Below are 22,968 nucleotides of genomic sequence, written 5' to 3' on the forward strand. Positions count from 1 at the left end.
AGCCCGGCCTGGCATTCAGGCTCCAGGCAGAAAACCAAATGAAGCCAGAGTGGGTTAAGTTTCTCCCAGGGCCACTCTCTCCTGCGGTCAGGAGAAAGAACGGGTTCTTGTGAATTCAGGCAGGAACTGGGAGTCACTGATACTTGTTTTGTCTGAGCTTTGTGTGAAGGGGCTACAATAAGGACTTAAGAAAGCAAAGGCCTCACCTGGACAACCAAGCCCAGTTCTGGGTCTTCCTGCAAGGACAGCAGGAAGGGGCACAAGAGCTCCAGTTCTGAGAGGGCTCAGACATTCCTCAGCAGGTCGTCGGAAGGTCCTGAGGGGCTCTAGCCTGAGAAGAGCAAATGTAGTGGGAAGTCTGAGGCAGACGAGAGAACAGACCTATTTCTTAGGACACCCAGAGGTCAAGTTAGGGCCCACAAGTGCAAGTTACAGGGAGCCTGGTTCCCGTGGGATCGAAGTGTGGCACTGAGGCTCACCCAGAGAAGCAGAACCAGTGAGAGATACATGTTTTGTTTGGTGGAGGGGACTGACCTAGCCCTGTCATGGGAGGTGGTTTGGCTACGCGGTCTCTGCCAGGCTGCCGTCCCCACAGCTGCTGCTAGAAGCTTGCAGTCCCTGCGGCAGGCTGTCAGGAGGGGGAGGGCACAAGAAGCAGGCCAGAGCCTTCTAGTGGGAGCTTGGGCTGAAACCGTGTCCATCATGTGACCTGGTGACAAGGGTGTCCTGGGCCCTCCTTCGTGGGGTTGGGCACGCACATTTGGCCCACAGCAGACTGGGCCGTGGCTTCACGGATGTCTGCGCCACTTCCCAGCAGACCTTCCCAGCCTCCCAAGAATCTTCCTGGGAGCCACCCTATCCAGAAACATAGCTGAAAATAAGTTCTGGGAAATGCAGCCAAGCTGACAGGTTCCAGAGCTGTCGCAGTAAGGAAGACCCTTCTTGCTGTCGGAGCCGCCCTGAGGTGGAGTGGGCAACTTCTGGAGCACCTGCTTGGAACTCACGGCTTAGGATTGGCCCACAGGGACATAAACCTGCCCTCCTAAGCGATCCCCTAAGGGGCCTCTGATGGAGGGAGGGAGCGGGAGTTTCCTGGATTGAGAGTCAGGTAGAGAGCAAGGGTCCCCGCCAGCCGCCAGCCCCCACCACGAGCATCAGCCTGGTGCTACCGAGTCTGCAGCCATGTCTGAGCCTCCACGTGTGGGTGTGGCAGCCACTCCGGGCTCCCAGGACCGCAGCCTGGATGGACACCACTGGAATCCAGGCTTTCCCACCTTGAAAGCTCAGGTAGTACCTAAGCTGGCTCTGCCCCGACCCCCCTCAGTACCACCTGACTCTGAGCTCAGTAGGCCAAACGCTGGCCAGTCCCAGAGCCGTAATCCTGGGTGGGAGGTATGGAGACATGAGCTGCTCCTGGGAAAAGGCCTCAAAAATCCCACAGCAGGAACCCCTTGGAAGGAACTCTCCTGGTGAGGGGAACAAATGTTTATTGGTTTAAGGAAAACTGTTGGAACTAATTATATCTCTCCCCCAAACTCAAATACAGCACTTGGCTACCTCCATGCACGATAAAAAGGCATCAGTCAGGCTGGCCCCATCCATCTTCCGCTTCCCAATTGGAGATGATGGGCACCTCCAAACCTCAGTTTTCATACCTGCCAATGAAGAGAACAAGCGAATAATCAGCGCCCCTGCACAGGACTGGCTGCATGAGCTGCAGGACCGAGCAGAAAATGAAAATGCAGGGCCCCTTGTACAAAAGAATCTCTAGACGGTAACAGCAGAGCATTAAAGTGTGCACGGAGCCCCCTTAACTCAGAGCCCAGTGGGCCCATCCCTTCCATGCCCGTGGAGCTGGCCCTGCCCACGCGTATTCATTGCCCACGGTGGTATTTCTGAAGCTTGTAAAATGTGCTTCCAAAAAGAAGCAAATACACACACACACACACACACATATGATCTCATGAGCCTGATGATCTGGATATATAGCACCACGTCTTTGCCTAGACATACGGGTGTGGGTGAATCTACGTACACAGAGAGGGAGAGGGAGAGAGAGGGAGAGGGCCGGGGGGAGCAAGTTTCCATAGACTTTTTTTTTTTTTTAAAGATTTTATTTATTTATTTGACAGAGACAGAGACAGCGAGAGCAGGAACACAAGCAGGGGGAGTGGGAGAGGGAGAAGCAGGCTTCCTGCCGAGCAGGGAGCCCGATGTGGGACTCGATCCCAGGACTCTGGGATCATGACCTGAGCCGAAGGCAGTCGCTTAACCAACTGAGCCACCCAGGCGCCCTCCATAGACTTTTGATTCAGAATTTCTGGTGACCAAGAATCTTAGTTGAAGTCATCCTACAGGACCCCAACTTTGGAAACTAAAATCTGAATCAATCAAAATGTCTTCCAAATGCCAACTACCACTATAAAATAACCTTTTAAAAATTAGGCCACAAAGCCACAAATTTACCAAATATTCACGAACTGTGCTCCCCCTAAGAAGCTATCTGTGAACCTAATAGGGGTCTGCAGGCTCTGACCTGCAGGGCCAAGTCCAAGGCCCCCGGCCCTGCATTCGCTGCCCACCACAGGGCCCTTGGCCTCTTCTCTCTCCATGTCTGCTCCATCAGTATCAACCCCTTTGCATTTCTGTGAAGGCCACATGCATCTCCTGTCTCTGGACCTGCACACATGCTGTTCCTTCTGCCCAGAATGTCCTCCCCAATCTTAAATAGCACTGAAAACATTGCTATTCCCCTCTGCAATCCAACTCCTGCACCACCTCTTTTAAGAAGACTTCTTAGATTCCCAATGGTTATTGTTAATAATAATAATGAATAATAATAATAATAAATAACTTGCATTGAGTACTAACCCTGGGGTAGTCCCTAGCATAAGTTTTTAACAGGTATTAACTATTTATACTTCCTGGAACCCTGGAGCCAAATCTATTCTATTCTATTATTTATTATATCATATTTTATCTCATATAAGCTGACATGGGGCTTGATCCCAGGACCCTGGGATCATGACCTGAGCCTAAGGCAGACGCTTAACTGACTGAGACATCCAGGTGCCCTTATTTTTTATTTTTTTTAAAGATGTTATTTGTTTGAGAGAGAGAGAGAGCAGAAGTAAGAAAAGCAGAGGGAGAAGCAGACTCCCCACTGAGCCGGAGCCTGATGCAGGGCTCGATCCCAGGACCCTGAGATCATGACCTGAGCCAAAGGCAGATGCTTAACCAACTGACTGAGCCACCCAGGCACCCCATCCCTTTAATTTTCAAAAGCTGAGTTATGTTGTGTCTCAGCCTGGATTTCTTGGAGTTTATCTTGTTTTGAGTTTGCTCAGCTTTATAAAGCTGTGCCAACTTTGAAAAGCTTTCAAGCCAGTATTTCTTCAAAGATTTTTGGCCCATTTCTTTCTTCTCTTCTTCTGAAATTTCAGTAATAAGAACATTGGATCTTTCATTATTGTCCAACGGGTCTCTGAAACTCTGCTCATTTCTTTTTTTTTTTGGTCAATTTTATCTCTGTTGTCAGATTGAGTAAATTCTATAGAGCTGTCTTCAAGTTCATTGATTCTACCTTCTATCATTTCCACTCTACTACTGAGCTCATCTAGCAATTTTTAAAAAATTTCTGTTACTGTATTTTTCAATTCCACAATTTTTATTTGGTTCTTTTAAATAAGTCCTATTGGTTTGCTGAGATATTATATTATTCCATTTGTTTCAAGAAATTTCATGATTGATTATGGAAGCATTTTTATGATGGTTGCTTTAAAATGCTTGTCAGATGATTCCAACAATTGATTCTTCTCAATGTTAAGGTCATTTGATTGTCTTTCTCATTCAGGTTGTGATTTCCAGGTTCTCGCTGTAATGGATGATTTAGAGTGTACCCTGAACACTTTGGCGACTCTAATACTCTTAAATTCTACTTAAACATTTTGTTTTAGCAGGCAGGGTCCCTGTTTATGTTTAGCCTAAAGGCCTGGCTTACTTTGTCATCTGTGGTTCCAATGGTGATATAATTTTCAAGGTCTTTGTGGTATTATTTTTATTTACTTAGTTTAGCTCATTTTTTTCTCAGGATCCCACGGTTTTCTGCTGGTGCTACCTGAAGGGAGGGAAGAAGGAATTTACCCAGACTGAATGACCTGGTACCAGTACATGGTACCATGGAAGTCTAGGATCTAGGCCAGTCTAGGCCTGGATCTCCTTCTTTCATATGAGGGAGTTGCCAGACCCATGTCCTGTTGTTCCTCCCACCCTGAGGCTCCTAAACAGTTTGCCTTCCCCTTTCCACCTTTCCAAATTCTCCCTTGGTTGCCTCTTCATTGTTTTCAGGGTTTATTGTTGTCCTTAGTGGAAAGGAGCAAGGAGAAACAGGTCTATGCCATCTTGTCTAGGAGAGAACATCTAATGTTCTTTTTGTTATGATTTTTAGCTGAACTTTCTTCTAAAAGAACGTCCACAAAGTGAAGATTTTGGAGAGTCAGTAACATGGTATCATGTCCAGAAGTAACTTCCCTTACCAATAGAAACAAAGGAAAAGTCAACCACAACATAGAGGTTTCTGACACCCTGCTGGTTATAATAGTGGCAGAAGAAAAGCGGAGTGGGTTATCATGGTGATATGAGGATGGGAACATTTAGAGGAATGGGATAGCATTTTTACTGATGAAAACACTATGAAGAGAGAGAAGGACAGAGATTGTTTTTATGGTGTTTGAAATGATGCTACCTAACAGGTGTGAATATCCCAGGGGCTTTGGATCCTAAAATGACCCACAAATTTTCCTACCTGGGAGCTTATGAAAATATGCATAAATCTATTGAGAGTGGGAATTTGAGTAGACTTTTGGCCTTTACATATAATCCACAGGTGTCATGGCTGTTGCATGCTTCTCTATAAATGAATCTCTTTCTGTAATCTTGTATTAGTAGTGTTTACAACCAGATGTAGTGAGACTGGCAAAGCAATGTTTATCCCACATAACAAGTATTCTCAGAAGTGCTAGGTGGGAAGATGTCCATGAAATTCATCTCCTTAAAACCAGGACCTGGAGTCTCTGTGGATAGGTACTACTAAAATATTTAAACTGAAGCAAACATTCAAGATTTATTTTCCAGACACCTTCAAATCAATTCATTTCTCATTGTGTGGTTTGCAGTTTACTCTGGCTCTTTCTGATGGAAAAACTTGCTCACTAAGTTGTGAACCATACATCTCGCGTATCAGTAGGTTTGACCTTTCTGTGATACTTCTATCACATACACAATGTAAGAAAATTTGGTAACAATTATTGATGACAGAAAAAATATTGTTGAACTAATATATAAATGAATTAAGGTTTGTATGAAATTACAATCACTAGTTTACTTAAGAAAGTTTTGAAGAAATTAGAAACCAAAGAAAGCACACAGTCTAAATTTTGTGAAAAAGTTTTAACTTTTTGTGTTTGCTGCATCTTTTTTCATTAGCTAAAATATAACTTTAGGGTTTTAAAAGTCTTTGTCAGAAAAATGGAGTTGGACATAGGCTCTGGCTGAAATGACATTCTTATTAGTTATGAGAGTTTTTTTTTAAAGATTTTATTTATTTATTTGACAGAGAGAGACAAAGCAAGAGAAGGAACACAAGCGGGGGAGTGGGAGAGGGAGAAGCAGGCTTCCCGCTGAGCAGGGAGCCCCATGCAGGGCTCAATCCCAGGACCCTGGGATCATGACCTGAGCCGAAGGCAGATGCTTAACGACTGAGCCACCCAGGCACCCCAGTTATGAGAGTTTTAAGGAGGATACCTAGACCATATGTCCAAGAGGCAAATAACCGTTTTAAAGGCATTATAATTCCTTAGCAAAAGCACCTGTGAATATTAGGTGTTGCCAAATGCAGGTGTGGCTGACATCGCTCAAGCTGGTTTGATGAAACTCATAAAGAGACAGGATAGTCAATAGGGCCATTCACATACTCCAGCCTTCCACCACAAGTACGTGCTAAAATTTGTTTCCCTGCCCCCATGTAAAGTAACGTATGGCTAAATGACTTGCTTGGACAACGAAATGTGCAGAGCCCTTAAAAAACTACAAAAAATGCCCTGTTCTTTTTCCTCTGTCTCAATGCTTATGAAAACCCATATAGAAAAGTAGTCTTGATAACATCATATCCTTGAAAAACTACAATGAGCATAATTCCCTGCCCTGAATTTGACATGTTATATGAGTGAGAAACAAAGTTGGTTGTGTTGAATCCCTGTGATATAGGCATTGTTTGTTACTGAAATGTAACCTGGACTATGACTGATACAGTGTTGGTCAAGAAAGCTGTTGCTCTCTACTTTGGTAAGTAATAAGAAAACAAAATTCATTAACCCAAGAACTGCTAATTAATTAAGTCCCATCTTCCATAATTTCTTTATTGCTTCAAATTTTTAATCATTCAAATATTTAATCACTGTACAAATGTTAGTGAGAACTTGTAATGGGTCTAATACCATGACCAATATATTCATGCAGAAAACTAGCAAGTAATGTCCATAGCCCATCGTTTGCCCACATCTAGGAGTCATTCACTCATTCATGCTTGGAGAAGGCATATGATCCCCCTGATTGATGGTAGGAACAAAATGGGACCACCACAATGAGGACTGAGCATCAATTGATAACACTCAGGCAAAGATAGGTCATTGGGGTTGTCAAATCCCACCACCTGAGTCCCAGAGTCTTTCATTTTGCTCTTCCCAATCCCCAGGGCCACTTGACCATTACACATATCATTATGCCTATCCTAACAAGGAACCTTCAAGTTTAAAACACTTAGAAAAATTCCTGGCACAGAGTTAGCTGCCTATATGTATAAGTCATGAGCATCATTATTCATATTATTATTACTGCCCCATTTTTAGATGAGAAAACTGGATCTCGAAGGGATTAATTGGTCTAAAGTCATAAGCTTGTAAGTGACTAAACTAGGACTTTAAATCAGGTTTTCTCAAAACCCATGTTCTTTCCACAACACCAGCTACCTTTCTAGTAGCTCACATCTGAGCTACAGAGTGACCTCTCTCCAAAAACAAATGTCAAGGAGCCCAAAATGAAAGGCAAGTGGAAATGGCCAGAAAAAGAAATTATTGAGCTCTTGAACCAAAATGTAAAAATAATCAGGCAGGATTTCTGCTTCTGATCATCACAGAGTAACTGGTTCCAAATTCGTCCTCCTGCAAAAATTAATTATAACTGGACAAAATATATGATGAATCAATTTTCAAGTGTTAAACCAAAGAAAGTGCAGGCTTGTGATGTGTAAGAGAAGGGAATCACATGAAGTGAGCTCCACATTCACCCTGTTTTCTGCCTGAACGCAGCTTTCAAACATCAGACAGAAAGGCAGAGGTGGGGTGCAAGCAAAAAATATTTCACTAAGCTGAGGAGGCATAAATGAGAGAGGAGATTTAAGTTGCTAAAGTGGCTAGAATTTGTGGGGCAGAGCACTGGAAAAAAAAGAGTTTCCCAGTGAGCCCCAGAAGTCTGCACTGGGGGCAACTGGGTGGCTCAGTCGGTTAAGTGTCTGCCTTCGGCTCAGGTCATGATCCCAGGGTCCTGGGATTGAGTCCCACATCAGGCTCCCTGCTCAGTGGAGAGCCTGCTTCTCCCTCTCCCTCTGCCTGCCACTCCGCCTACTTGTGCTCTCTCTATCTCTCTGTCAAATAAATAAATACAATGTTAAAAAAAAAAAAAGTCTGCATGGGGATCTCCCACAGGTCTCTTGTGAGGTCCAAGCTGTGAATATACGGGATGAGATTCCAGATGGCCTGGAAGTGATCACATGTTATGGGACTGAGAGCTGAGTAAAGACACAAGGCTGTGCAGAGCTAGGAGCCTCCACAATTCCAACCAGTCAGAGTTCAGATAAGTCTGATTGCCTCAGACATTCACCTGAGACCTAGAAAGGACAGATCTAAGAGTAAGGACCACAGCCTTGAGTAAGGTTCTTGCCTAGAACTAAGTTAAGAAATTAGGTTCAAAATCAAAACAATCAACAAACCAACAAACAGCATTTACACGCTTGCCGTAACAGAGACCAAAACCAAACCTGACAGAACAGAAAGACTCCACTGGTGATTTGATTGCCCACCAAATTCAACATCCTATGAAAGAAAATTACTCAACTCAGACACCCTGCATCACCTAAAGTGTCTGCACACAATTCTTAAAAAATTCTTAAATGTGAAAAAACTGGAAAATAGAACCCATTATCAAAGAAACAGGAAAATGCATCTCATAATAGAGACAACAAAGAGCCAATAGGAAGAGAATCCAAGGTGGTCCAGATGTGGAAAAATAGGCAAGGTTATTAAAGTAGCTGGTATAAATACGTTTAAGGACTGAAAGAAAAATATAGTCTTATTGAAGTAAATGAAAATTCTAGAAATGAAAAGTAAAGTCTATCTAAAATGAGAAATTCATTTGACAGGAATAACAGAAGATAAAAGGCTGCTGAAGAATGATATTAAATGTGGATGCAGATTAATTGGTATTTTCAGATCTGAAGAGCAATGGAAAAAAATGAAAAAGAACAGATCCTCAGTTACCTATGGGATAATATCAAGCAGTCTAGCGTATGTATAGTTTGAATCCCAGGAAATTAGAAGAGGGAATGGGGCAGGAAAAAATTTAAAAAATAAAACTCCCAATTTCCCCAAATTTGGTAGAACACAAACATAGTTTCAAGAAGTTCAGCAAACCACAAGCAAGATAAATTCAAAGAAAATCACATGTAGTCAGATCATAGTCAATGTGCTAAAAATTAAAGATAGTGGGAAAATCTTTAAACCAGCTGAAGAAAAAGAACACATTACAGACAGAGAACAATGATTAAAATGATTGCTAATTTTTTATTATAAACTATGGAAGCCAGAGGTTGATGAAACATCCTGTAAATGCTGGGTGGGGAAAAAAGTGTCAATCCACAATTCTATATCCAGCAAAACTATCTTTTAGATACGTGGATGAATAAAGAACATTCTCCCATAAAGGAAAGCTGAGAGAATCTGTAACCAGTAGAAATGCTAAAGGAAGTCTTTCAGGCTGAAGGGAAGTGACAACAGACAGATTTTTGTATCTGGAAAGGAAGAGTAATAGAAATGGTATAGATGATAGATAGATAGATAGATAGATAGATAGATAGATAGATAGATAGATAGATGATAGATAGATAGATAGATAGATAATAGAAAGATAGATTATAGATATATTTATGATTATATATTTATGTAGAAAACTGGAAAGCATAATTATAAAACTAGCAACATAATTATATATAATGTATATAATTTCACTTTGTTGTACATATATATAAAATTCCAACTATATTTAAAGTATATATACAATTCCATTCTTTGTTATTATCATCATATATTTTATATCCTTATACATACTAAATATAATATAAAGAAAATACAATGTTATCATGTTAACTTTAACCAATCATATATTGTTTATTAAACATAAAATATAGTCTCCATAAAAAACCATATATTTTAGTTTTTTATTAAATGATATAAATATGTAAATATATAATGTAATATCAAATAAAAGTTTGTAATAAAATTTTTGAAATTGGATAGCCTTAATAAAAGACCATATATTTTTATTCAATTAAACATATATGACTAGTTAAAACAAAATGACAACTCTTTAGTCTCTTTATTTCTCTATGTTCTATTCTATTACATTATATTACATCACATTATATTTATTACATACAAGGATGTAACATTTATGGTGATAATATCACAAAGAAAGGAATTTCAATGCTTAAGGTTCTCATACTTTATATGAAGTTACTAAACTATTATCCTTAGAGAAACCATTTAAATTAATACAAACATTTATAACTAAAGAACAGAAGAAATTAAGATGGAATACCCAAGAAAACTCAATTAACTCAAAAAAAGACCAGAATCAAGAACATAGAAGTAATACAATTAGGTGGGACACCTAGAAAACAAAATGATAGATTTAAATGCAATCTATCAATAATTATATTAAATATAATTGGACTAAGTATTCCAGTCAAACCACAGACTTTATCGGAATGGAAAGTAAAACAGATCTAATCATATGCTGACTACAAGAGATGCACTAGAAACATGAATACACAAGAGGTTGAAAGTAAAGAGATGAAAATATATGCATTATGCGAATAGAAAAATAGGACAGCAGGTATGTCCATATTAAAATCAGAAAAAATACACTTCAAGACAGAAAGTATTTACAGAGATACAGAGGCACAATTTTACAATAATAAAATGGTAAACTCATCCAGAAGACATAACAATCCCCAAATTACATACATCATATAATAGAGTTCACAATACATAAAGCAAAAAAAAAAAAATAAATGGAGAAATAGAAAAGTGTACAATTATAGTTGGAGATCTTAATACACCTTTCTTGGTAATTAAGGAAGCCAGACAAAAAAAACAGTAAAATAGAGAAGGTTGGGCAAAATTAACAACCAACTTGACTCAACCAATATTGTTGGAACAGTATACCAAACAACTGAAGAACATAAATTTTCTTTGAGTGGGCTTGGAATATTCACAAGACAGATCATATGCCAGGCCATAAAATGCCCCAATAAAATCAAAAGTATTAAAATATAACAAAGTATATTCTCTTACTACAGTGAAATTAGAAATCCATAACAATAAATAGAAAATCCCAAATATTTGAAAATTAAGTAGTATAGTTAAAAATAATCTACCACCAAGGAGGAAAAAAATTTTAGAATATAGAAAATATTTAAAATGGAATGATACTTAAAATACAACATATAAACATTTGTGGGATATAATCAAGTGGCACTTAGGGAGAAATTAATACTTTTAAATATTTATATTAGAAAGAAGGAAGATTTAAAATCAGTGGTCTAAGTTTCCATGTAAGGAGCTTGAAAAAGAAGAATAAAACAAGTAGAGGAAGACTTTGAATAGATGCTTTGCAAAAAGAAGTTCAAAATGGTAGAGCCACTTTGGAAACCATTTTGAAATTTCTTCTAAGGTTAACCAACAATGACGCAGCAGTGGGACTCCTAGATATTTACCCAAGAAAAATTAAAACATATGTTCATAGAAATATATGTATAAGAATGTTCATAGCACCTTTATTCAACTTTATTCAAAAAAAGCATAAAACTGGTTGCCTAGGTGGCTCAGTCAGTTAAGTGTCTGCCTTCAGCTCAAGTCATGATCTCAGGGTCCTGGGATTGAGTCCTGCATCAGGTTCCCTGCTCAGCTGGGAGTCTGCTTCTCCCTCTCCCTCTGCCCCTCCCCACTGCTTGTGTTCTCTCTCTCTCTCTCATGCTCTCTCTCTCTCAAAAATAAATAAAATATTTTTTAAAAAGCGTAAAACTAAAAACAACCTAAATGTATATCAACAAGCCAATGGATAGAAATAAATTGTCACATTTCATGCAACGCAACTTACTCATCAATGAAAAAGAATGAATTACTGATCCACACAGCAAGAATGAATCTTGCAGACACACTGTTAAACAAATGAAGCCAGACACAAAAGAATATATACGGTATGATTTCATTTTTCTGAAGTTCAAGGGTGAAACAAATCCATGGTGACTGTATTAATCATGTATTATTGCATAATAAATTATTCCAAAATGTATTGGCTTAAAATAACAAGCAGTGGATTATCTCAGCTTCTGTGGGTCAGGAGTCCAGGCATAGCTTTGTTGGCGCCTCTGATTCAGACTCTTTTGCAAGGCCACTTCAAGGTGTTGGCTAGGGCTACAGTCATCTCAAGGCTTGACTGGGAGGCTATCTGTTCCCAAGGTCACTGGTTGTGGCTGTTGGTAGGTCTCAGGTGCTTGGTGGCATTTGGGCAGGAGACACTAGTTCCCTGCCATTTGGGCCTCTCCTTATGGGCCTCACCTCTGGCAGTTGGCATCTCTCAGAGTTGGGGATCCAGGAGAGAGCACAGGAGATGATGAACAAAACGGAAGTCATAGCCTCTTTGTAACCTAACTTCAGAAGGATTGCAAGTTACTTGGCACAGCCCATACACCAGTGGAAAAGATCACACAAGGGCGTGAAGACCAAGGTGGGGATCCTTATGACCCAACCGAGAAGCTGCCCACCACAGTGACAGAAATCAGAACAACAGTTGCTTATAAGTAATGGGAATTGACTGGAAGAGGACACAAGTAAATTTTCTGGGGTGAGGAAATATTCTATAAGCTGATTGCATTGTTGGTTAGAGGACTATATGTATTTTGTTGAGACTCCTTAATTTATGCACTTAAGACCTGGACATTTCATTACATGTAAATTCTTCCTCACTTTTAAAATATTTTTGAAAGGATGCAATTTAAAGATATTTTTTAAATAATAATTTGTCATGTTAGTATCATTCGAATGAATACAGACCCTTATACAGCTAACTAAATAAAAACCACAGAAAAACACATTCATTTTTTATTCTACGCTTCAAGTATATAAACTTCATAAAGTCAAAGGAACACAAATGCTGTATTTTCACAGGGCTGTATTTACTCTCCTCTAGGAAGAGTGTTCAAGGTTTTTAGCCAAACCTCTAAGACTTGGTTGGGGATCTGAGGACAACCAGCCACAGCCTCTTCTTTTAAAGTCCATGTCTACTTTTCAAAGATGGGGAAAGACAGGCAGCCCTGTTTAGAAATCTGGGAGCTCTCCAGGGAGATGAGACATGGAGCTGAAATCAGGATTTGGACTGAGGGCTTTTGGCCATAACTAACTCCCTGCCTGAGGATGCAATGTTTCTAACAGGGGTTACAAGGATTTTTGGACAACAAACACCTCTTACAAAAGAGTGTTTTGACAAATCAAGTAAAAGTGAATCAGAACCAGGCAGCTTGCTTTTCTCTTAAAATAGACCAGGATTTAAAAATTAAGAGAGGGCTTGCTTGGCCAAGTACCTCTGAAGTTTTCCAGAACTAAAACATTTAGAAAAGCAGTTCCACCTACTTTGAAAACCCAGAGTGCATGCAGATTGTCATCTTTTGGAAGTGGAGCCACTGAAAATGAACCGTTTTGCTCCTTATTCCTTTGTCATTCTTGGATGGTGATATTGGGTAGTTCTATTATCATGAGTTAAAGTGTTCCTCTTCAGACACTGAGAGCCACCTGTGTGCCAGGCACCACACTAGGCATGGGAAAAACCAACTGGGTAGGTCTCCCCCTGCATATAATAGACTTATCCAGAGATTTGAACCCTCCTCCGAAATATCTGATTGGCTGAACATGCAGTCAGTTCCCATGGTAGCCTTGAGATCTTTTGTTTGGTGGTGGGATTTTAGCAGGAGTGACTTTAAGCACTGGCCTCCAGTAAACCAGTGACCCTGAGGACTTGTGGCGCCAATATAAAATATTTCCAGGGTTACTGAACTCATTAGGTCATATATCAGAGAGGAAATGTGCAAGGGTTTATGTGTGTGTTTGCAAAGTCTTCAGCTGGGCTCCATCCTCTCCCTGTGAAGCCAGGGGGAGGGCTGTCTGACAGTGATGCAAACTCAAAGTAGCATGGTTTTGGAAAATCACATCCAATAACAGTGTAACACAACCCTGGGGTTGTTTGAAGTCCAGAGAAAATGCTGCCTGAAGGAGAGTGGCCATACTTAATCTCAATAGTGGTGGAAGGAACTACAGAATCATAGATGAGTCTCCCTATACACATATAGTCCAGCCTTTGGTGTCCTGTCAGGGCTCAGCCACTCCAGCAATTGTAGCAGACATGGGGCAATCTGGCGGCAATAAAGCTCCAACGACTGTGTGTTCATCATCCCCTCTCTCCACACATGGAAAAATGTTAGGAATCTATTTTCAGTTCATCCTAGAAATACCTTCAATGCCAAATTTCAAGGACCTAGTTGTTTTCTAGAACATTCTTTAATAGTTCCGGGTTGTAGCATGGTATAGCAGAAAAAGGCGTGGACTTCAAATTCTCCAGTGCATTTCCTTATCTGAGTGATTTATCCTCTCTGAGCCTCAAAAGGGGGTAGAAGACAATAGGAGAGATTTCTCAAGATTGGAAATGGGCTGCAATGAGGGCCATCTTATTGCACAATTATAGAGGGCACTGTTGACATTTTATTCCCTGTAAATGGTGCCTCTGGCAATGTGCAACTTGGTGCTACTCATTGTTATTCATAGGTCCGGGGACTGGGACTGCAATTTCTCAAAGAGCAAGATCTCTGAGCCCCTCTGTAAGACTTTGATCTGCGATGCAGACCACAGGAAGCCTGGCTGAATCTGGAAAACCACAATGAAGTGAGAAGAAAATTTGGAAAGAAAATATTTAAAATAGCAACCCCAAAACTAAAACAGTAAGATGAGCCCAAAAGCTAAAAGAATGAAATAAGGAAGTATAACACTTGGAATGACAGTTGACACATCCAATAAATGGGAGAACTAACCTCTTGAGAAAATTAAAAAGTTATTTAAAAGGACTATGAAATTGGGAAGTTTAAAATCCCTAAAGAGACAAAGGAAGGAATACATCCATAAAATAAGAATAGGAGGTTGTGGATCAACTATCAAGGATTATGAACTAGAATAGGAACATACAAAAAATTAGAAATCTGGAAAGTATAGTCATTGAATAAAGACAAATGATGATAGAAGTGCTAAACAGGATTGAACAGAATCAAGGAGGATTGACGGTTGAGAAAACCGAACTGTGAAAAATCTCTTATAACCTACTTAGTACAGAAAGAAAAGAGAGAGAGAAAGAGAGATGAAAAACATGACAAAGAAGTTAACAGACATGGAGAATAGATTTAAGAATCTCCAACATACAATTAACAGGAGTTCCATAATGAGAGAAAAAAAGGATAATACTTGAAGAGAAAGTGGCTCATAATATTCCAGAACTGAAGAAAGGCAAATGTACTCAGATTGAAAAAGCTCCCAGAATTCCAAATTAGATAATTTAAAAAATTAATCTGGTACATTTCCAAATACTAGCTAAAGGGGCTATTCTTTCATAGAGGAAAAACCACCAAACCTATCAACATACTCTCGCACAGGGTGCCTTGTTCTATGTACACCATCACTCCAAAACTGCACATCCCACTCACCCTCTCTCCTGGCACCTGCATCATGTACACCCTCACGTGTCTGCATCCATCATCCATGTAGTCTACACCACGTGCCATCATTCCCCTGCAGCATACCTGCTTTCACATCAGGCAGCCCTCTCAACTGTGCATACCCCATTCAGTCACACAGGCCATAGGATTGTCTGCATGATGGCCACCCCACCTCATTGACCCACACAGACCCTCTCTTTGTCATTACCATCTTCTCTCCAATTCCAAAATCCTCTATCCTCCTTCACCAACCCTGTAGCTCCTATGGCCTTTCCCCTCAGAAATGAATCAATGGCCATGAATTTTAGGTAATAGGAGGGGACATTCTAGAGTCAGAAAATTCCAGGCTTCCCTCCGAGCGCCTCTTGCCAGCTGTCACCTTTCCACCTATTTGAGTTCATGCAATCAGAGTCTCCAGGTAGGCCAGTCTCCAGCCAGCACATGCATTTCTTCTAGGCATCCTCAGCAAAGGGTTATCCAGTCTCGCTGGAACATTCTGGAGACAGTGAGCCAACTACATTTAGTACCTATAACTAGTAGGGAAATTTTTCCTAACAAAGAAGGCAGACTCTCAGTCTACAAACCCAATTTTATTTAATTTTTATGAGAGATCTTCATAGTGTTAAGGTTATAGAAAACTTAAATTTGGTCAGTTGGGATCCTCTCTTTTCCCCTAAGGTTGTGATTATGTTCTGGAGGGCTTAGGTTGAGGCAGCACCTCACTCTCGAGTCCTTTGTTTACTTGGTGTCTGCCAAGATGGGCACAGTCTGTCTCATCTGCTCCTGATCTTGGGTCCACAGAGATCTCCACTGAGGCCCCTCATCCCTGTTGCTGTGTCCCACAGGCCCTGGGGAATAATAGCTGGTACCCATGGATGGAAGCCAAGAGAGGCACATTGTGATGGTTAGTTTTATGTGTCAACTTGAATGGACAGAGGGATGCCCTGATAGCTGGTAGAACATTATTTCTGGTGTTTCTGGAAGAGATCAGTAGACTTAAATCAGTAGACTGAGTAAAGAAAGTCCCTCACCATTTGAGTGGCATCATTCAATCTATTGAGGGCCCAACTAGAATAACAAGGTGGAGAAAGGATTTAGGGATCCTACAGATGGTGAGCTGGCTCCAGCCCACTTGTGCCATGGCTGGGAGTCCCAGGAATCTGTCTGTATTTCTGAGGGGTGGGCTGGGCACAAGAAGCCTATGAGGCTCTCAGTGGTGCCACCTAGTGCTCAGTTACTCCCTGGGGCCTCACTGCCTCCTTGAGGCTCCATTAGAGCCCAAAGAGTGGGCATCTTCCTTCTTACCATATACCCTGGTCTTTCCATGTGCCCACCCCCCTCCACACCCACCTCACCGCCCAAGATTTTTTCTAGCCTCTAGAAGAAGCCCTTCTTTTCCTTAGTGGTGCCAATTTTTATTCAGAGGCACAAAATATTGTCTCCATAACAGGCAAAGATATTTAGAAATACAAAAGTCTAGAAAAGACCATTACCTCATTATCATTGCCAAACTTGGATACCAAGAGGGAAAGGGGAAAATACTCAAAAACAGACAATGGTGGTGAAATGCACAAACATTTAACCCACTACACTCACATTGAATTGAATGTGTGTTTTTGTCAGGGGTCTCCAGAGAAACAGGACCAATAGGAAATATATAGATCCATAGAAGGAGCTTGATTATGGGGGATTGGCCCATGTGCTTATGGAGGCTGAGAAGTTCTGCCATCTGCCATGTGCAAGCTGGAGGCCCAGGAAAGCCCAGGGTATCCAGACTGTCTAACCCCAAAGGCCCGAGAACCAGGAGCACCAACCAATGTCCAAGGTCAGGAGAAGATGGATGTCTCAGCACAGTAGAGGGAGCAAATTCACCCTTTCTCCACCTTGTTATTCTAGTTGGGCCCTCAATAGATTGAATGATGCCACTCAAATGGTGAGGGACTTTCTTTACTCAGTCTACTGATTTAAGTCTACTGATCTCTTCCAGAAACACCAGAAATAATGTTCTACCAGCTATCAGGGCATCCCTCTGTCCATTCAAGTTGACACATAAAACTAACCATCACAATGTGCCTCTCTTGGCTTCCATCCATGGGTACCAGCTATTATTCCCCAGGGCCTGTGGGACATGTCCTCCTGAGTCTTCTCTTCTTCGGGGAACGCATCCCCAGATCCTTCAACTACGTGACAGCTCTGTGTTCCTCCAACACTTTGGAAAGTCTTCCTAAGAAAGTCGAATGACCTTGGACAATTTTCTCCACCTTTGTTTGCCTTGTTTTCTTTCTCCATAAGATGGGGATACGAATAGTCCAGGCCACATGGGCCATAAGTGACACAGATTAACTCACTCAAACTGCAAAAACCCAAGAGGCAGGTTTTCGTTATCTTCCCCATTTTGCAGAAGGAAATAGGCACAACAAGATGTTTTGGGCAACTTGGCTGAAGGCCAGTGGAGCAGCGAGCATGGGGTCCTGCAGTCTGGCTCTGAACCCGCCCCCCCCCCCACCCCCGCCACCTATTAACTTTCCCACAGCACCGGCCATGGCCTCAAACCCTTAAATAGTTCTCAGTGTTCTATCAGTCCTTCTTCCTTTCTAGCTTCATCACCTTCTCTTCCCTCTCTCTCTCTTTTTTTCTATTAAAAATATTTCCTATAGTCTGCCAATTTGGAAAACTTATTTTTTTTCCACAGAATTAACCCAAATCAGTTAACTTGTTATCTCTCCTAATTCATTTCTCTGTGCCGTTTGTATTTCTTTCTTCCTCTCCTGTTCTGTGAACAGATGTCTTTGTTTCTTTGTTCACTTTTTAGGTCATTAGAGTTCCCTTAGCATTTTCATTAAAATTGCCATTTAAAGAAATTGCTTTCCCTCTGAGAATGCTTTGGCCTGAGTCCACACACTTTGTTAGGGTATCTACATTTTAATTATTTTCATAAATGTTTTTACTTTCTTTGAATCTCCTCCCTGCCTCGTTGATATTTAGGAAACTATTTTTGGATTCCATGTGGTTGGGTACTTTCAGGTCCTGACTTTTCTATTTATTTCCAGTTTTGTTGTTTGAAGCTCAGAATGTGGTACACACACCCTAGATTTTCGCTTGCCCTGAGAACCTCTTGGTTGCCTGGAAAGTTTCCCCAAGAACACTTAATCCCCTGCAAGGCCTCCTCTGGCCTTCAACATGTAGGATGCACGGGGTCGTTTCCCTGTGGGGTTGCCCCAGTTACGTGGAGCCCCCCGAGGAAAAGGGTAGGGCTGCCCAGGGAGTGCAGGAATGAAAGCCAGGGCCAGACATGGAGGGGCCACAGTAAAGGCAGCCAGGGCACACAGCCCTGGGAATGAGGAAGCCAACCTTTAGTGGCCGTGGCCACAGCAGCCTAGATCTTTCCACAGACTGTAGACAGGAGCACCTGGGACAAGGGTGACATGGGGACTGCTTGGGGAAGCTCAAATGGCAAAGACTGGGGGGAGCTTAGACTACACAGGTGTCACCTGGAGCAGGTGGACGTGCCTTGAATCATGGAGACGAACAAAGACACAGAGCATTCAGCCTCAACCGATCGATCAATCATTCCCTCACTGACACATTTATGGATGTGTGCATTGCCATCCACAAACAGGGCGTGGGGCTCCACCTCTCAGGGCTCTCACGAGCATGTAGCTGAAGAAGGCCAAAGAGAGCACAGAGTGGCGTGTCCACAACCACGGGCTGGGTGGTTATTGTCATAGCAGTAGAAGCCCATGATTGGACCTACCCATGCCATGACGCAGAGTCTGCAGAAATAGCAATAGGCAATCCATGCCACCACGTGAAGGTACTCTCTCTTGGGAGGACGTGGTGGTCCTTGCCCTGCTGTGCTCTGATTTTATTTCCAAAGAGTCCAGCAGGGTGAATGATAGCCACAGCAAGGTGGGTAGAGAAGCTGGGTGCAGGAAAGGGGGGCCTGGCCTGCATCGTCCTCTTTCCTCTTCCCAATGCAGGCCTGACTTCAAACAGGGCCACTTAGCCCCAACACTTCACTTAGGGCTGAGTTTAGGGTCCTGCCGGCTGCGGGGCCAACTCTGGGCCTTGTGTTCCACTTCTAGTAACTGGATATCTGCCTTGGTCCTAATTGCCCATTCCCAGCAGGACCCCAGCTCCTCCGTGAGGGGAACCTCTCTGCAGCACATAGTTCTATCCTATTACACGATGAGGAAGCCGAGGCCCCGGGAGGCTGGTGGGTCTCCAGTGCCAGAAGTCAGTTAGTCCTGGAGCAGAGTTTACATCTGCTCATGTCCAAGAAAAGTCTCTTTATAATGCCAATTTCCAGACAGGTGCTTGGGAAGCACCTGACCCCAGAGCCCTGGCAGGAAGCATCCACTGAGTCAGAGCTGCCGCTGGTCCTGGGAGTGCAGGGAAAATAATCATGAGGGAAGGTCTGATGCCCATACCCAACCAGCTTCTAACACATGACCTTGGACACTTGATGGGCATCTCTGACCATTTTTCCTCTTCAGTAGATTAAAGAAGACAAAACACAAAAAGTTTGTATGGAGAGTAAAGGCGGTATGCTCCCAGGCAGTGTCCAGTACAGAGTGGCCGATCAGCCCCACGAGGCCATCACCCCCAACACACCCCGGGCACCTGCTTGGCTCACGTGCAGCAGGTTGTCTGTGGTCTCCACTCTGCCAGGTGACCTCTGTTCTCGGGCTTTCCCAACTGGTCCAAATGACAGCTCACATGCTTAGATTTCACTGCAGCAGGAAAAAAACAAAATGTCTGCCTAGCTTTTAGCATCCTTGTGGCATTAGTCCTATAATTAAGTACATATAGAAAAACACACAGTTTTGACCACAAAGAAGCCTACATAAACCAGTCTACATATCCTGAACAAAAGTGCTTTCTGATGACAGAGGCATGATTGAAAAGCTTACTGAGAATAACCACACTTCATAAAAAACAAAATCTGTGATTTAACCTGGCTCAGAGGTGGGAATGGGGAAGGGTTGGAAATCAGAGGCTGTGGAATGATCAAACACCTCCTTTGAAGGGAACCAGGTCAGGACAAAGAGCCCATTAGAGGGTAGTGGTGGTGGGGAGGGGTCGCCACTGGGGTGGGAGCTGACAGGCTTGGCCTGGGACAGTCCCAGAGGAGCCCAGAGATCCTGCCAGAGCTGGTCACAGGAAGCATCAGGGAACATGACATATGATACCAGGCTTTGCAGATGTCCTGCCGAGGTGCTGGGGGAATGTGGCTGCAGGGGAAGGAGACATTTGGGGCCAGAAAATTCTCTTTATAATGCCAATTTCAAGAGCACAGGGAGTCCATAAAACATGTGAAGGCCTCTGGTTTCTGACTCTGCTGTGTGTTCCAGTGTGAAATAGAGCGGCGTTTTGTGCAAAGCAGAGCAAACTGTTCAGGACGTACCTCTTGGCTCACACGTCACCTCTGTAGGATCTCACAGCCAGCTGGATTTTGGATCAATGGAGACCCGACGTTCTCATTTTGAAAGCTTGTTTAAATGAGATCTGTCTCCCAGATTCCCAAGTTGTGTCTTCTGATTCCCTCCTTAGGCACACGGCCCTGCTTACATCAGTCTGTGAACAACATTGCAGCATTTCCATCACCTCAAAGACCTTGGAGGGGGTATCACCGCCTCATTGTTGAAGAAATCAGACTAGAAATCCAGTGCACAAGGGGGAGGGCCTTTCCTGTAGCCACGTGGCTAGTAAGGAGTTCAGAGCTGGCTGTCGACTCCAATGGACCGAGCTCCACAGGCCAATGTTCCAAATATAATGTCCTGTCGTGAGGACAACAGGAGGCCACGCCTGTCTCCCGAGAGGCCTCCTGGGTGAGTCCTGGCTGCAGGGCCAGACATGCCGAGTGGGTCTGAGCTCAGGGGTGGAGTCAGGCTGTCCCAGCTCCAGTGGATAACTGTGCAAACCTCCATCTGGTGAGGTGTAGGCAGAAAGGACTTCAGGGGGCTAATGGGGATAGGATCCACCCTTTCTCTGGCAAACTCCTGCTCAGCCTGTAGAAAATACACAGGATCCAGAAGTAAAATCACAAGGTTACCAAGATAGCCTAAGGCTGTCCTATCTTCTGTCCAAATGTATACCTGACCCAGGAACCTAACAGGCTGTGAGCTGCCTTCCCCAGCCTTCTCTTCTGAGGGGCACGCCTGAGGCTTGTTGGCAGAGAAAGGGAAGAGACTCTGGCTTGTTGGAGCCTTTAAACACAGAAGATAGCAAGACATCATATTTGGACCCAAAAAAGTGGCTGTGTTAAGAAGGAAGGCGATTCTGGCCCATGCTATGATACGGATGGCCCTTGAGGACATTACATTAAGTGAGATAAGCCAGGTGCAAAATGACAAATACATCCAATGCCACTTGTATGAGGCTCCTAGAGCAGTCAGATGCATACACAGAAAATAGAATGGTGCTTGCCGGGGCTGGGGAGGGCCGAATGAAGAGTGGTTTCATGTGTGCAAAGGTGTGGTTTTGCAAGATGAAAGGGGCTCTGGAGCTGGATGGTGGTGATGGTTGCACAACAGTGTACATGTGTTTACCGCCACCAAACTGCCCACTGAGAAATAGTCCAGAAGGTACACTTTATGCTGTGTGTATTTTACACAATAAAACAATTTTTTTTTTTTAAAAGAAATGGCTTGAGGGTAAAGACAAAGAAAGACAGAGAAACAGGGGCGCTTGGGTGTCTCAGTCAGTTAAGCATCCGACTCTTGATTTCAGCTCAGGTCCTGATCTTAGGGTTGTAGGATTGAGCCCTGCCTTGGGCTCCACGCTCAGCGGCGAGTCTTCTTGGGATTCTCTCTTTCTCTCCCTCTCCCTTTGCCCTTCCCCATCTCTCAAATAAATAAATAAATCCAAAAAAAAGAGAAAGAAAAACAGAGAGAGTTGAAGACAGATGTCTGTATTCTTATCACTCGGTTAACTGAAAAGAAATAAATCTCCAATTTAAAGTCAAAGCTACATGTTGGCCTCATAAAGAGTATCAGACTCCAAGGTGGACAGACCTAGCTTCCTGTTCCTGCTCTTCAGTTGCTAGCTCAGGGAACTTTGCCTCTGGGACCCTCAGTCTCTTCATCTGCAAAATGCAGCAAAATAATATTCTTTATCATAAACCCTCAGTAAGTCCTTATTAAATGCTCTTGATGTCCTGAAGACACTTAGAAAGACGTTTATAAACCTGGATGGTAGAACAGACCCTTGACATTTGCATAGGAGTTATCTGAAGCGCTCAGTGAATCCCACATTTCAAAAGTAGTATTATAACCAGAGCACTTTTTAAGCCATTCCAAAAAATGTTTATGCTGTGACCAGAGGTGCTACTATGTATATTTTAAGTTGGATGTCCAACAGAGGACAAGCCATTCTTAGTCTTTTTTTTTTTTTTTTTAAGATTTTATTTATTTGACAGAGCACAAGCAGAGGGAGAGAGAGGGAGAAGCAGGTTCCCTACTGAGCAAGGAGCCCGATATGGGACTCGATCCCAGGACCCTGGGATCATGACCTGGGCCGAAGGCAGATGCTTAACTAACTGAGCCACCCAGGCATCCCAAGCCATTCTTAGTCTTGTCCTTTAATGCTTAGGACTCGCCAGAATGTGGGGAGAACCTTGCCCAGTGGGGAAGGCTGCCAGTGGCGGGAAGGGCCGGGGTCGGCATCTCCTCATATTGACCGCACTCAGCTATCAGGTGCTGAGATCAGTTTATCTCTATCTCCCAGGTGAGCTCTGTATGAGTTATCTCCTGCTGCACAGCAAATTGCCCCCACACTGTAGTGGCTTAGAACAACAGCTGCCCTTTATTTTGTCATGAATC

The 22,968-nt window shown here is 42.8% G+C and overlaps 1 long non-coding RNA gene across 1 annotated transcript; it reads right to left on the minus strand.

Annotated features, from left to right (window-relative positions):
• Positions 1-1,476: 1,476 nt before the first annotated feature.
• On the minus strand, positions 1,477-20,960 carry LOC135364657 (uncharacterized). The gene is made up of 3 exons (XR_010412101.1): positions 20,553-20,960; positions 19,769-19,878; positions 1,477-1,655 (listed from the first exon to the last, which is right to left on the minus strand). It is a non-coding gene; the product is annotated as an uncharacterized LOC135364657 (long non-coding RNA).
• Between the last annotated feature and the right edge of the window lie 2,008 nt (positions 20,961-22,968).

Source organism: Mirounga angustirostris, unplaced genomic scaffold (assembly GCF_029215605.1).
Source record: "Mirounga angustirostris isolate CCGP_5_RB_7025 unplaced genomic scaffold, mMirAng1.0.hap1 SCAF_6, whole genome shotgun sequence".
Classification (NCBI taxonomy): Eukaryota; Metazoa; Chordata; class Mammalia; order Carnivora; family Phocidae; genus Mirounga; species Mirounga angustirostris.